This window comes from Scleropages formosus, chromosome 18 (assembly GCF_900964775.1).
Source record: "Scleropages formosus chromosome 18, fSclFor1.1, whole genome shotgun sequence".
In the NCBI taxonomy this organism is placed as follows: Eukaryota; Metazoa; Chordata; class Actinopteri; order Osteoglossiformes; family Osteoglossidae; genus Scleropages; species Scleropages formosus.
Window position 1 is genome coordinate 1,307,821 of NC_041823.1, and position 16,270 is coordinate 1,324,090.

A 16,270-nucleotide genomic window follows, 5' to 3' on the forward strand; every position below is an offset into this window, starting at 1 on the left:
ATTCCACACTGCGATGCAGGGACCAGTAACACTGCTGCACGTGACAAGAGACGCTTTCAGGATCTGAGAAGAAAAGAACAAATAAACTGTTACTTAGCACAACAAGAGCAGCAGCCCCTCCCTTTACCTTAGATGACTGTGTTTACACGCTCCGGCCATGCGCTGCCATTGGTGCACGGGGGCCAAACGGAGCTGGCGGCACGCCTGGCTGCAGACGTTGGGGGCCAAATTGATCCAACGCCGCAAAATCTGCGGCCTTCGATGCCACAAGTGATTCCGGTGCTACGGCAGTCTGCATCTTGGTGTCATTTTAGTCAAGTAATGGGAGACAGAGAAGGTGAGCTCTCTTTTTGGGCGAGTGCACTGCAACGTGTGGGGGAGAAGCTCCTCTCGAACCGACAGGGGTCCAGGAGAAGCGATGGCACTGCGAACACACAGCTCTAACAGGAACATTTACTTTGTGTTGCAGGTTTCCACTTCTGAACATTGCCTTTTTAGAAACAAATTCCTTGTATGTTTAGGTATACTTGGCCAGTAAAGCTGATTCTGATTCTGATTCTGATTCTTTAACAAAGACCTGATGCTGGTTATGTCAGTTCCATGTAATATTGATTCATAACCCAGAATACATTGTAGGACATATCACTCCTGAACAAGGATGAAATACAGTAAGGGTACCTGTTAGAGTAAGCATAACAAAAATTACAACAGCTTGGGTAAATTATTCAGACATCAACAATCTTAGTCACCGTTCACTGTTCCGCAGCTCAGATGGGATGAAAGATGGACCTTTCAGCACATTGGAAGTTTCATCAGAAAAGCTCATCGAAGGCAACGCAGCACTCGATGCGTAATTCATTTAACATCTGAGTTTTTTGTGGAACTTCAAAAGCGGGGGATGATTTCCCATCTTGAAGGGATAAATCAATAATTTCCAAATCACCGGTTCAAGCAGAAGACAAACTTAAAGAAATAAATTGCTCTCATTGAGTCATTCTGTACTGTATTAAAGTTTAATGTGCTCTTTCATCCCTTGAGATCCACGCTCTTCCCTCAGATCACAACCATAATTACTTTGCTTTTGCCCACAGTCTTACCTGTACTGAAGGGTCTTAGCAAGAGGAATGCTAGGAAATGCCTTTTGGGCTGCAAACCAAACTGTTTTCTCAAGAAAGAATGGGCTTCTCTCAAGAAAAGAAAACTTTGAACTCAGCGAAAGGAAAAGCAGAGAGATAAATAATTAATGATTTTAAGACCATTCTTGTTGTTTTTACTATCAGGCGCCAGTGGTCCGGTACCTTAGATTGCGTTTGTTCATGTGCAGTATTGTGGAAGTGCTGTAGTCCATCTCCTTAAGAGCTTGTCCTTTCTGCAGACAGATCATTGGGCAACGCACCCAGTGTTTGCCTATTGCTGCATCTCAGACAACGTTGAGAAATAAAATCTATTCGTAACGTCATGATTATTTCACTAGATATGAAGATTTAAAGACTCGTTGAGCTCATAGATTAGTCCTCCCATCTCTCCTGTTGCATCTTAGCATTCTGCACTAGAACTATTGATTATTTATGGAGGGCTGGATATGAACACCACTGCCTTCCATCGACGGATCTCTCATGTTCACTTTTCATTGACAAAACACGCCCTGTAATCTAGTTTTCGATTAATATTTTCATGTTTTTTCCCAGTCGCTATACTGTCCCTCTACTGAGCTTTAAGGGCTCATGAAAAAACAGAGAGAAAATTATTACTGAGATTCATGACAAAAGACTGAAACATAACATTTTGATTTTAAACTCTGGGTCCCACTGTGGGAGTCGGGTACAGCCATCCAGACAGCCACCCCAGCTCATTAATTATTCGGGAACGCCTTGGACCCCACAAAGACTCAACAGCACTACATACACAAGTACAACTGTAAGTGAAGGAGCTCACTTCAGATAAAAGCCTCTTCCCTTAAGAGCAGATATTAATCAGCTCAACAACTGAAAATGAGGTGAATATAGGACTGATCCCAGGCCAGGTTTGAACAGCTTCTAAAGTGGGGACCTTCCATCATTCAGCTTCCCAACCACTTTCCCTCCAGCTGTGGCCACACTAACTGTTTACAGATGCATGTTTGGTCTTGTGTAGCAGATTGTGTTTCACTAGTGGCTTGGTGTGGTGAACTGGCTGAGCCCCCCTCATTCCAGAAACATGAGCCGTTCTCATTATTAGGCTTAAAGACATCACCTCAACCCTGAAAGGTCAAACTGGCGTCTCAGACAAAGATGTCAAGTTCAAGTCTCAGTAGATACCCCTGATTACTTATCCTAAACCGCATCAATAAAGATATTCAACATTGTTGATGGGTTTTAAAAAAATGAAATTTAACACAAAATAATCTGCAAAGCAGCATAAAAAACTGACAGGTTGCTCTCAAACACAAATGTGGTCTGTTACCTTTTTTTTTACAGCTTGTTCCATAAAGACCTTTTTCTGTAACACAAAGTCTAGAACACAGATCGCAACCCATCTTTGCTCATACATGCTTCACACCTTCTTTTCAGGTACAACCACAGGACTTGGGGCCCACACACTACTTCAGTCTAGTGACACTCAGCACCCTCCTCTACTCCTCAGACTGGACATACATGGACCTGACTGGACTAATGAAACCACAGTCAGGTGCTTTGTCATCAAGTCTCATTCAAAGTGTCCAGAGCACTGCAAGGTATGATGAACCCGATATTGGGGTGGTCAGAGCCTTACCGCTCATCCACAGCTCTTACGTTTTCGTCTTGACTACACATATTGCTGTAATACTATGGAAAATTGATAAAGTAAATATGAAAAGGTAGTGACACAGAGGAGGTTCACGATGGAGCAAAAATGTTTGACTGAGGGCAGCTTCAAATCAAAAACAGCCTTAACAACAGTGGTGCTAATCATGAGGTCAGAGGGGGGTTGTTTGCATTTTGTCCAGTGCTATTGGAGGAGAACGGAAAATCATGATGAAAACATCCAAAAATGAGCCCCCCCAGCTTCCAAAGTGTAATCCGGCCACCCAGTATGTGCCAAAATGTACCCCAGCCAAGTGTGTTCACTGTAAGGTCTACACCCCTTCTCCTGTATCCATCACATCTCATGAAATATGAGAAGGTGCTGAGGTCACTGCTTGTGTCATTTATTGGACTTTACTTGGATTCTTGAGCTCTTGAATTTTATTATGACCAGTGGTTTGTGCTGTGCTCCAAGTTGAAATGAATCCAGAGGGATATAAGCAGTACACTGGGGTATTAGATAAGATTTAGGCTTTGAAACTTCATGAACCCAACACCCTATAATTTGTGCCCTTCACCACCACCTTGGGTGGAACTTTGAGAAACCAGTTTGGATTTCAGTATGTGTTATATAGATTTGAATGTTTTAATTGTGGCAAAAACACAGGGTTCCTGGCTTAAAGAAAAAGAAAATCTATGACATGTTCTCAGGATTCCACAGCAAATGGCAGAACATCTAAATAGAAGCCCAAGCAGGAAATGAGGTGCAAATGGACACCCATGAATATCAGTTGTACATTCAGGAGTGAAATACTGTTTAAATGAAACTAAAACAGAGAGCTGACGGGATCAGGATACTGTAGGTCCGTTCTCCTCGGAAGGAATCCTGAGCTTGGCAAAGGGTGGCATCTATTTTCTGACCCACAAGCTTGACCCCTCTTTGGAGGAAGCGCTGACTGAGACCTGACCCTTGGGTCCAAGCCAGATTCTCCCTGCTGTGATCAAAGGCCTCCCATTGAGGCTGCCAACCCCACTGAGAGGGGGGCTAATGCATATGAGTAGCCAGGGTATGTGTGACATCATCCCATGGGTGATGAGCGATGTCCTTCAACAGGAGGGAAGACTTTCTCCCGCACCTGCTTTTTAACCTTGTACATGACAATTGCTGACAGAACCCGAATAGAGGAGCACTTTGGAGCCTCTACCTGTCCTTTTAGGGTCTGCAATTCATGCAAACATCATGGCTGCAGTAACACCAAACCCAAGGTGTTCATTGAAATTCAAGCTGAATTTGATCACTTGTATGAGATTTTTCAGTCTATGGCCCACATCACAAGAAAACAGTAAATCATCATCTAATTTCCACAAATGTAGAAGTCATCCTAAAGCCAGAAGTTCCAGGCACCTCTGCATCTCTTCTCACTGAAGCAGCAAGAAGGAAATACGAGATCAGTCATCAGCAAATTCAATAACTTCATAATCGCATTATTTACTTGTTAGGCGGATCCCTTAATCCATTTAGCAGAGCGGAACAGCCCCTGGGTGTGTTAAAAGGCACTTTCCCAAATGTGCTCTCAGGGGAAGCCCGCGCATGCTGCTTCTCCTCCTGCTGAGCTCTTAGTCAGGTTTTACTGAGCTCTTCTCTAAAGGCGAACGTGTCCAAACTGGGATGATGTGGCTCTGGACTCCACTTACAGATATTGACTTCTCGAAGAGTCTGTCTACTTCAGTGGTCCTCAGATGTCCAGGTAGCCCTTCACCGAGACACAAAGGTGCAGTAGGGTAGAGCAGGAATGGCGCTGGGGCTCCTGCATTATGAGACATTTTGTTCGGAAACAGTGTCACCATATTTTGCAGCTGCACAAATTCTGAGATCGCACCAGGCAAGGTAAGTTCTTCATACCTGTCTGGACCTGTCACTGTGGCATTTTTCTGACTTTTAAGGTTTTATAAGAAGGGCATCTGATGAAGCAAACATTGTAAATTTCACCACTAGACGTGAGCCTTCACGGTGGAGCTGCAGCGCAGGTAAACATCCTTTTCTCAAGCCAACAAATCGCACCGAAGTGACTAGACTTACTGCTCAGCTCGAAGGACACTGGTTTGAATCCAACCTTGTGCTGTAGTACCCTTGATCAAGGTACTAACCCTGAACTGATAGAGTAAAAATTATCCAGCCAGTATAAATGGGTAAATATCTGCAAAAAACTTCATACTGTAAGTTGCTTTGGAAACAGATGTGAGCAAAGTAAATGGTTCTAGTGTAAATGTAATCTCTAGCCTTGTCTAGATATAGCTACATATAGTTCTGAGATTTTTGACATACAGAGAGACATAAAGATGGTATCAGAGAGGCGTATGCACACATATTCAAGGACATTGCCCAACAGAATGATGCAGAGACACGAAGAGACGCATTTCCTCGAGGCTGTCATCACCCGCCCCCTCCATGGCGGAGTATTTGGCTAGCTTCTCGAAATGCCCGCGTTCCCGAGGTGCATTGTGTGCCACTGGGGTGTGAAACAGGTGACGTGTGGAATGTTTCAACGCAGGCAAGATGGATCAATCTCCAGGTGACTTTACTGTTAAAATAAGAAGTGCCTGTTCTGGAGACTGAGTCACATCCAGGTGCTCTCCTCAAAAAGCATTATTCCTGCCCCACCTCTCAATATTAAAGTTATTCTTATGAAAATGACAGCCGCTGGAAGTTCAGTTAGGGCCGACAAGTCTAAGCTTCCCGTTGTGTGGCAGGATTGCCGATGGATTGGCGCACGGGCGTTACCTGGCGTAGGACAGCAAAGTCTTTCGCTGACGCGTCGCGGTTATTCTGTGAGCTCAACACTTACGGGAAAGAAAGGAAGTTTTTGAAGCTCCTAAGATGAGAACATGCCGTCTGCTTGCCAAAGTCCTTCAGCGCCACGTTCCGCATGAATAAGCGGTGGAAGAGAAGCCATTGTCCGCCCGTTCAGACCGATACTTCACTTGGCATGCTGGGACTGACCTGTCTTGACAGCTGTGGTGAGGGAGGAGGAGGTGAAGAAGAAAGACAGGTAGAGGATATTGACAGAGAGCAGCTGAGAAGCAAGTCACCATGCAAGAAAGGGCTCTGCCTAGCAGAGAAGCTTGATGTCACTTCTTCCAGCAAGACCAGAGTATTCGGAGGGATCATCTTGGGCTTCTGTTGGATGGTGGGTCAAAACCCAGCAGTTGCAGCAGGGCTCTACTGTGTAACCATTCCTGGACTTGTGGCTCTGGGGTATCTTGGCTGACTCAGTTCTTTTACGTAATGCTGGCAAAGTTCTGTAGACAAGTGGACCAGTGTAAGTTTGTGGTTCCCTGCACTTCACCATCTCCAGCGACCCCAAAAGGAACAAAAGGCAGGAACAGCAGTTAGGAACACCAGTCTCCCAGAGCAAACACCTCAAACCCAGAGGAAGTGAGCGTAGAGTTTCTCTTCATCCAAACACACCAAGCAGGTGCTGTTCCATGTTTATCCTACACCGAGTGGTCACCGAGCGGGGAGTCCATGCATCTGATGGCTTATTGAATTCCTGACAACATTGTGGCCATTATTGGATCAGCTATCGTCCCCCGTTTTTGTAGGAAACCCTACTGTTAGTCGTATAGAAGACTGACAAGAAGCAACCCAGTGTAAGTAATGTATCTAGCAGTGTAAGTCATCGCAGTGAATAAGATATGTGGGCTGATAACAATCCATAGAGTTCATTGGAAGTCACTTTGGAGAAAAGTGTCTGATAAATAAATAAATGTAAATGTAATGCAATGAGGGGGCGCGGTGGCGCAGTGGGTTGGACCGCAGTCCTGCTCTCCGCTGGGTCTGGGGTTCGAATCCCGCTTGGGGTGCCTTGCGACGGACTGGCGTCCCGTCCTGGGTGTGTCCCCTCCCCCTCCGGCCTTACGCCCTGTGTTGCCGGGTTAGGCTCCAGTTCCCCGTGACCCCGTCAGGGACAAGCGGTTCTGAAAATGTGTGTGTGTGTGTGTGTGTGTGTAATGCAATGTATGTTTATTTTGTTGATTTCGCAGGAAGTGCTCCATGGAGCGGCTGACAACTCATAGTCAAGGTTCTCAAAGTCAACTGAGTTCAGCAAAAAACACAAATCACTGTTTGTATGAGGCAGAACCGGCTCCTGGGCACCTGTGCGAGTCATGAGCCCAGCACACGTGTTTTGACCTGACGACAAACCATTCAAGTGAGCAGATGGAGCCGCAGCCAAGAAGCAGCTCAATAGATAAACAGCATCAGGACACAAAGCAGCACAATGGGAGTGTTGTCTGGGGCGGGGGGGTCACCACTGTGTATATTTTGGCTACATGTGACCAATTCTCTTAGCCTCTCAGTGACCCTCAGATGCCTCCCAAGGTGGGGGGGCACTGTTCTCTCAATACCCACGTGACCTCCACTGCGACGCAGCAGTGCTTCCATTGGGGGTAATGCACTGTATAACTGGAGGTGTCATTAATGAGGAGGAAACAAAAGGACGTTGCGTCCCACACATATACAACCGAAGCACACCCCCCATAAACAGGCTACAGCTGTATGTTGTACCTTCACAGGGAGCTCTGTCATCATCCACCACTGTCACTGACCACTGACAACATTTACATGTATTTATTTCACACTTCTCTCCAAAGCAGCTTACAGTGTTACACTAATTTACCCTTTTATACAGAAAGGTAATTTTCACAGTATCAGGTCAAGGTACGTACCTAGTTCGCAGGCACTAGAGCAGGAGGTGGGATTCGAACCAGGTGCTTCGAGAGCAACGTGACGGCTCTGACCACTATGCCACCTGCTGAAGGGCTACACTGCTAAGAGAAAGGAAACTAACTAAACTAGTTAAACTAACTGAACTGTTGCCTTGATGACAGTGATTCACTGAGTGGTGCTACACAGCAGTGATGGAGACTCACCGCTAGCAGCTGTTGTTCTATGCGCCCCGTTTGATGGGAGACGGCCCCTGCCCCTCCACCCCCCCCCCCACCGAGACCCCCTGCGAACATCCGCAAGCTCAGGACCTGTGAGGATTTAGGAACATCAGAGCGTGCAGAAATGTCAAGCGGGCTGTCTTTGGAAATGCCAGGAGCCCCGGCGAACCGCTCCCGCAAAGCAGAGCACCACCATTGAGCCCCCCCCCGCACCCCCCAGCCGCACTGAGAGACACAGTCACTAAATCACTGCGGAAGGAAGGGCTTTTGATGTCGTCGCACACTGGGAGTGGCACCCCTGCCGGGGGAGCAGGAACAGTTGACATTGTGGCCAAACGCAGGAGTCGCCCACCAAAAGGCGGCTGCTCGGGAAGGTCCCTAAATGAAATGCTGATGGGTGGAAAGCAATCGCTGGACCGCCGTGTCCGTCCTGCAGCAGCAAGACAAAGGCTAAAGTGATGGAGCCAATCCTGGGTTGTTTCCGGCAGCAGCCGTGAGCGATTTCCGGAAAGTTCCTGACTGCTGCTCGGGAAAAGACAGTTGAAGCAAAATAAGTACAATCGTTTGTTACATGGACTGGTGTCCGGTCCAGGTTGTACCACTCCTAGCCTCGTGCCCTGTGCTTCCAGGATCGGTTCTGGACCTTGACAGCCCCAACTTGGATGAGTAGTTGAGGATGGTGAGTGAGCGAGGATAAGAGTTTGTCAAAGAAAATATGGAAAAGAGTAAAAAGTGTCTGTAGCTCTCCTGAAAATATGGGAAAGAAAAGTTTTGCCCTTCATTTATGTTGGTTTGAGTGCGATTCTGGACCCGGTCGCCTTTCAAAGCCTCTCACGTTCCAACCCCTGAATACAACAGGACGTGTCTTCTGAGTGTTTAACCATTTCCATGCCATTAGAAATGTTCTTCATGACATGATGTAGAGAATATGACAGGATTCACACACTGTCCTACAAGACCATGGTGACTAGCGGTGTATTTTTATTGTCATTTAGTGATGATGTTTCCAGCTTGGCTTTGTGCAGGAGTGCAAACAAATTGTTTGGTGTTTGGATCCTCTGCACCAGTGGGTGTCTGGTTCGCAGCTCCCAAACCCCTTGAACAAGACCAATTAAACTGTGTGAGGAGGAGCGGGTGTCTGCTTAGAGCTGAAAACGGGCCAAACCAGCTCGGGGGGGGATGGAGGAATCGCAGTCTGCGGGAGGTCTGTGATGTGTCTGCAGTCAACCAGTAGCCCTCCAGTGAACGCACACCACTGAACACATGCCAGCGGACACACACCAGTGGACACACACCACTGAGTATACACCAGTTCCACGCTAGACCTGTCGGCACAGTAACAACAGTAACATCCCCTCCACCCGAACTCATCAGTGTCCTACATTAATGCACATATCATTTTATTTATTACAAAAATGCTCCATTCATTTAATACTTTTTAATAGTATTAAGAGTTCTTTAAAATACACGTTTACTTCTGAAGATATTGTCATGGATTTTTACGGTAATGTCGTATTTTAAAATCAGTATATGTCTTCATTTTGAAAAGCTGGGTATCAAATGAATATTTGAGGTTTTAAATAAAAGATACACATTTAAATATTGAAATGTATGCCTCATGTACGCCTCTTCATTCTTTCACATAAATTCATATTTTCTTGGAGAGGATTTTACCACATTACGCTCTAGATTATACACTCTGAAGCAGTAATGCCAAAGTCACAATAGTGTATTTGTTCTCTGTTTTGCGTCTCGAGGTCTGAAATTCTTCTCGGCTGAAGCCATTCAGGTTTCAGCAGAAGCTGCCGGTCGGCGTTCCTTATCGGCTCGGCGATCCCGGCGTCTCGTTCGCAGAGCCAGCTTCACAGGAAGCCCCGCTGACCTTCGACCCCCTCGATGCCTTATCGCAGCTGCCCATCGCCACGCAGCGTCTGGGAGCTTCCGTCAGGTCTAGAGCCCTGGGCTGGTCGGGACGGGAGGGGCCGGGTTCGATCACCGCCGTCCCCCCGGCCTACCCTGAAAATAAACCAGAGCTCCCACTTGGTTCTTTGGTCTTTTGTCCTAACAAGTTCTCATTTCACAGACACTTCAAGTCACTTTCTATTCTATGGTCATATTCCTTTTGGGAATATTACATTTAAAATAACAAATGGACTACCCTAACTCACATGCACACATTTATTTTGCACAGACATGTTTGGCTTTTACCAGCGTAAGTGCACAGTGAGACATTGAGACACATATACATGTAGAGCATCAAACATGTGACAGGTTGTGGTGCCACTCATTGGACACATATAACGGAAAAAACCTCAGTTATTAAATGGTGCAAATGGCATAAATCGGGGATGAGGGCAGAATGTGCGTCACAATTATGATAAGAACCCAAATTAGGAAACTGAAAAAGCCCTGAAAACGTACAATACCTCCTCATTGAGACCATTAGGTGATACAGTTATAAAGTGAACATACCGTCCTTTCCATTGCAACACATTAAATTTAGCCCTTACATGCAAGAGTTAAAATGTCTAAAAACTGTGTGGTAAAAACATTGACAGTGTCTGCTGTGAAACATCTCTTCATTTCCATAAGTAGAAAAGCAGTGGAGTGAAAGCAGAAGCGGTAAAGGCAAAGTGAAATAATGCAGTTGAGACCGACAAGCAATATTTACTGTGTTACATCACTTTTCTGGGGGGGTGTTGCTGTAGGTACTCGGCTTTTGGGCACACCTTGATATGTTTCCCAGGGCCTGTTACCTTCTGGGTACTGGTCCAGTTCTGGTTCTAGTGAAGCTGTGTGAATGACGACCGCTGTGACCTCAGTCATCACACATCATCAGATGATGTCACGTCGACTGGTGATGAAGCGTTTGCAGTCTGAATGTCAAGCTCAGCGAACACCTGAACATCTGAATCAACAACCCGAGCTACGAACACCATCAACGTTCTCTACCGTTTCTAACAGCTTTAACTTCTAACAGGTAGTCTAAATAACTGCTCGTAGAGCAGGGCATTGTGGGTACAGGCCACAACCTGTCCGAACTGCTCCGTCGGAACCATATCAAAGAGCCGGTGTTGATTTAACACTTTTGGTGTCAAGGACCAAGGTGTGTGAGGATGAGGTACAGGTGATACCAACAGGACGGTGACACTTCTGACCTCTTAGCATAAAATACCAAACAAGAACCTATAAGAGAGTAAGTACATGTCAGTAATTTAGTGATTATCGGAACGAAAAGTGCTGTGGAAATGTACAAATGGCGATCAGGTGGAGCAGTCAGAGCTGCTGCCTCTGAAAAATTGTGCGACATGCTAGAGTGTGTCGGGTTCAAGGAGTCACCAGGCAGGGGGTGGTGGTGGTGGCTGAATGTATGCCTTGTTTTATTCCTTCTCATAATTCTTCATGACTCAAATAACTCTCCTTTAATAAACAAAGGAACTCCGGAGATTCACACAAAACACATAAACAAGTTAAAAATTTAACACCGAGCTCTCAGATTCTCTCATGTGAACTCAGTCCCAAAGCACTCAACGTTCAGATATTTCTTCAAGAAACATTGTTCTCTCAGGTCTCTCCAGAAGAAAGAGTAACAGAAAAAAACACCACTTTCCACTCGGTTATTCCCCCTGTCCTTGTCAATTGGCCACACCTGGTGCTTGTTTCTTCCTCATGAGTCCATAGCAGGTGTGTCTGGGAGGGAGTGGACGTGGGCAAGTTCCAATCCAACTCCTGCGGTAGTGCCCTTGATCAAGGTGTTTACCGTGAATTGACAATGAGTAAATCAGAGTAAGTAGCTGTGTGCACAAACCTCACACTGTAAGTCACTGTCAAACAAATGAAGAAAGGAAAATAGAGGAGAGACTCAGAACGGGGATGGAGAGGTACGGAGACACCAGCACAATGTTCGTGTTGCATGGGTGGGATGAAGGGGCAAGAGAGCAGCCAGAAAATGCAGCTCTTGAGCTGAACACACACGTGCAGAGCCAACATGTCCCCATTCCCTTGTTCGGCGGCTCTCGGGCTCCTTCCTTTAGGAGTCCTGCCAGCAACTGGTAAATATTTACCGAGAGCCAAGACCGTCCATCTGCTGCGCTCAGTCCCCGTGCATCATCACTCATTAAAATTCTGCCCATTTGCTTCTGTTTGCATCTGCTTGTTGTTGCTGTTGTTGTTCTTTTAGCTTAAAAACAAAACAAATTCACAGACTTCAAAGATGTCTCCAGATGCAGCTGCTGGAGCGACGGAGTCCGCTGGTGTCGAAGACAGATGGGTGCTCTGAATTGCTGAACGATGACACCGCGGTCCTTGGAAAAGGGCAACGCGAGGCAAGACAAGAGAACGGCTCCTCCGTTCTGGTCACTCTCAGTGGTTCCAGGCCAACTTGACGTGTGTGGTCAGGGTGACCACACAGCAAACAGTAACAGTCTGTGTAGTCTTCATCTCGGGCCATGGAAGGACTACTTGCACCCACATGTCTGAGCGTGTGTTCAGTCTCAGGTCGACCATCTAGAGTGACCATCCCATTGAAAAGGCCACTGGAAGCCCAAGGGTCCAGTGACTGCTCTTTAAACCTAAATGAACTGCACTGCTGTGTCTGGAACGTTACACATGGAAGGTGGGGAGCAAATGTCAAGACCATAAAATTGGTTTTGTTCTAGTACTGTGTACTTTACTGAAACATCCAACCGCACATATATTGTACGGTCCTTTAGGAAGCCGTCACCAAGTTTGTCTGTAATGAGGTTCATATACAAGCTTTTACTGTGTTTTACAGCTATAAACTGTGGTTATAGTATCAGCGGCATTGGGGATGTGCTCGACCCAGAGAAGAACTGCCCACCGTGTTGCCACACAGGTCGGTCCAGGACCTTTTGACCTCTGTCATGGTGAGTCACACACTCCAGGCTCCATCTGATAAGGAGTCGTCATCTTGCAGTCGATGGACCCAGATTTAAGTCCTACTGCAGTAATATGGTGAAGGTACTTCCGGAAGCACCAGACCCAACTGTCGAGCACAGGAAGGTTTCTCAAGGGGTAATCCAAGAGACGTGGTCGAATAAATAGGTAAATCAAGGTCACCGATGTGCGAACAAAATCCGAAGGGAGAATCCGAGAGTCGTAATCCAGTAAACGGGCGAGAAGTCGTGGTAAACCAGGAAGTCATGGAGATACAGGAGCGGGCACAGGGAAACAAGGAAGAAGGCGAGGGTGAGGACGAGGACGCGGGCGAGGAGGAGGAGGAGGAGGACGAGGAATCACGGAAGTCAGGAGAGCTTAAGGCAAGAAACGCGAGTGAGTAACAGGGCTGGACAAAGTTCCGCAATTGTGTGTGCTCCGCGCTTTCCTTTTATACACTCGTCTCCTGATCTGCCGCAGGTATTCCTCGCTGCCCGAGGTGGAGGGCGTGACAGTAAGTAGTAGTAAAGAGTCAATATCCAGTAGAACATGGTCTTATTTGCAAAAGACAGATACGTAGTGAAGTGCCAAGTGCTCGCCTAGTTACCACTCACGTGTCATAAATCCCATGAGTCCATTTTAAGAATGTGTAAAATGCAGAAAGACCTTCCATGCCACTGAAAGTTGTCCTCACACTTATCTTCTTGTGAGGCAAACATTTCACTCTGTAAACATTCCATCGAGTGAGTCCTTCCAGAGATTTTGCCTGCAGACATTAGAACCCAGTCGTGCCGCCTTGGTTTCCACGCATCCATCTCCAGATTCTACAAAACAGAAAATTCTGCAGTGTGCCTCGGGTGCAATTGACTTTATTTCCAGAAGGTCACTGCTGGGAAAGCGTGGACCCCGTCAGAGGGATCTGTGCAACGCTCGAGTCCGCCAGAGGCTGAACGCTTCGGTGGAATGGTATTGCGCAATAATGAAACGCAACCCAGCGCCCTGCTCTTTGAGTCACGGCTGGTCTGCGGTGCAGCGTCCCGAGACCCTGAACATGTTTCCGATAACGTGCTCCACCCACTGAGACACTGGACGTGCAAGTCTGGTCAGTGGACGGTCACAATGGAGCGCTCGCCCTACAGTCCACCATCCATCTTTCATTCAGGGACCTTCCTCCTCAAGCTGCGGTTTGGCACCAAGCACTCCTGAACACAAGCAGGAAATAATGAGCATTCAGGGGCCCTTAATTAATGCATCGGCAGAGCGGCTCTGCTCCTATTAAAAAAAGGCAGCCCTCCAGCGACGACTGTATCGGAGCAAAACATATTTGCTTGTTAACTGGAGAGATGCCATTCCGTTTGTTTTCACGGGCAGCCAAGGGCACTCACTGGTCATCAGCCAATCAGAGACTCCCAGATGCCATTCAGAAACTTCAGGGTATTAAATTGCACTTCAAAATTGTTGGAAAAAAATTCCGGGATAAGAGGAGGTGCTAAAAAATAAGAAACAGGCCGGCTTTACGGTGTTAAATTACAGTATTTGACATAATCTGTGTGCAACTGACTGGTGGAACAAATGAAGGAGCCACATTAGAGACAAATGGCAGCAAGGACACTTCTTCATAGTCCAGTCACAGATGGACAGACACAGATTAACGCAAACAAATAGATGGCAGTGTGAGCTTTCAGTACCCATGGGTTCATATTTATTATTGATTGAATTTTTACCCCTGAATTTACATATGGATCCTTCCTGAAGCAGTCAGACTTTTCCTCACTTCAAGTTGAGCAGCAGTTTGATTCAGGACTTGAAAGTTGAACTTACAACCTGTTGGTCAAAAAACCTATTCCTTGATCATTAGACAAGATACGAGCTCACATTAGGTTTACACGTTTAGCCAAATAGGTGTATAATCATCCCTCTCAGAAAAAAGTTGAATGACAACATTATTTGAATGTAATGAATTTAGAGCATGGTCACCCGATACACTTGCATTCTAATCAATCACATGACTCCAGTAAAACCGAATGCGACACATGCTGCCCATTTACTCCAGAAATGCACTCACTGTAAATAATCAGTTTTTTTTGAGTGAATAATTCTGGCACTCTAACCCGGATGCCCATTCCTGGGGCTACCGGCTGCTGAACGAGGCGCCCATGAGGGTAGAGCACAATTCCGATGACCCACATCACAGCCCTGGCTCCCCTGGCTCCCCTGGCTCCCCTGGCAGGCAGTCGGCTCTGGCAGCAGAAACGCACAAATCATGATGCGGGGCAATTTATTCACCCTGTGTATGTTTTGCATTAGGATCAGTCAATATCCACCTTCTTTGATCTGGCAGTCATCCTATAACAGTGCTACATGGTAGCTGCAGGAGCACAAAACACAACATTCAAAGGTTGGCCATTAAGTACACCATCACTGTGTTTATCGTTGCAAGGAATGAAAGAATACCACATGTCAAACCAGAGGGTTATTTTGACAAACAACAAGAGAGCTCTCGCATAACTCAACCCAGTGGTTCTTGGAAAAGAGGACATGCCTCTCTTTCCTGCTCTTGTTTTGGGAATTATTCGTTTTGTTCTTGCCATTTCAGAAACCTTTTTTCCAAAATTAAATGTAAACATTTGGCCCTATGCAGCCGATAGAGTTGCAGCTGAACGCTTGCACTCTTGAATACTCCCAAGGATGATGCTGCGTTTTCGGAATCAGAATTAATGTCACTTATTCAGAAACAGATGTGCGGCAACACATCATGTTCTCTGTGATTTCTAGGGGAGTTCAAGCTGACTTTATCTCATTGTCCTGATGAGTCATTGGTATTCAGTGTTTTCCTCGGGAAAATTGCTGTTTACTTTGAAATGTTAATGAAAAAGCAGTGTTATGAGACCACCTCCCTTGGAGAAACCTCCAACACTAACTCCTTTATTTTCTGGAAAAACCTGTTGCAGGAGCTGGAGGTGGGAGTGAGTTAAAGCGTTGCACTGGGTTTACAGATGAAGTTACTGTTCATTGTGGACCATTACATATGCATTGTTTACGTGCACTCTTCTGACCAGGAGCTACAAAGAAAAGGGTTATTTTTCCATATGATGTAGGAGGGGTTGGGGGTGGAGTTCAGTAAGCTAGGTCACTCAGAAAGTCTGGCCAGTCAGCTCACATCTTAGCAAATATGTTATCAAATGTCATTTTTCATTACTTGATAGATGTCCTGCTCTACCCTGAAATTACCATGAACTGCAGGAGTCAATAACCTTCACTGCTCTCTGACAGGTGACAGGACAAGAAGAGGGGACACATCGACCACAATTAACTAAAAAGGACACCCAGTACAGGAGCAGTTTTGTTTGCACATATGGGTTGTCTCCTTACTGCATTTGTGCATCTTTACTGCATTTCTCACAAACCCTCCTCACCCTGTCTTCATGAATAAATTTCATGGTTGCATATGAATGAGAATTGGTGCCAAACCACCCTCAGAAATTATCACAGGAAAGAGTGATATAATACCTGAAAATGCCCCCCTCACCTTCATGGAAAAGACAAGTCAAGTGTGTTTCCCTTTGGTCTGAAAGATGCTCCAGTGAATTAGTATATTCTGGACATGCTACATTTGTACATGTGCTTCTCATTACTTTATTACTTATTACTCTGCTTTAGTCTCA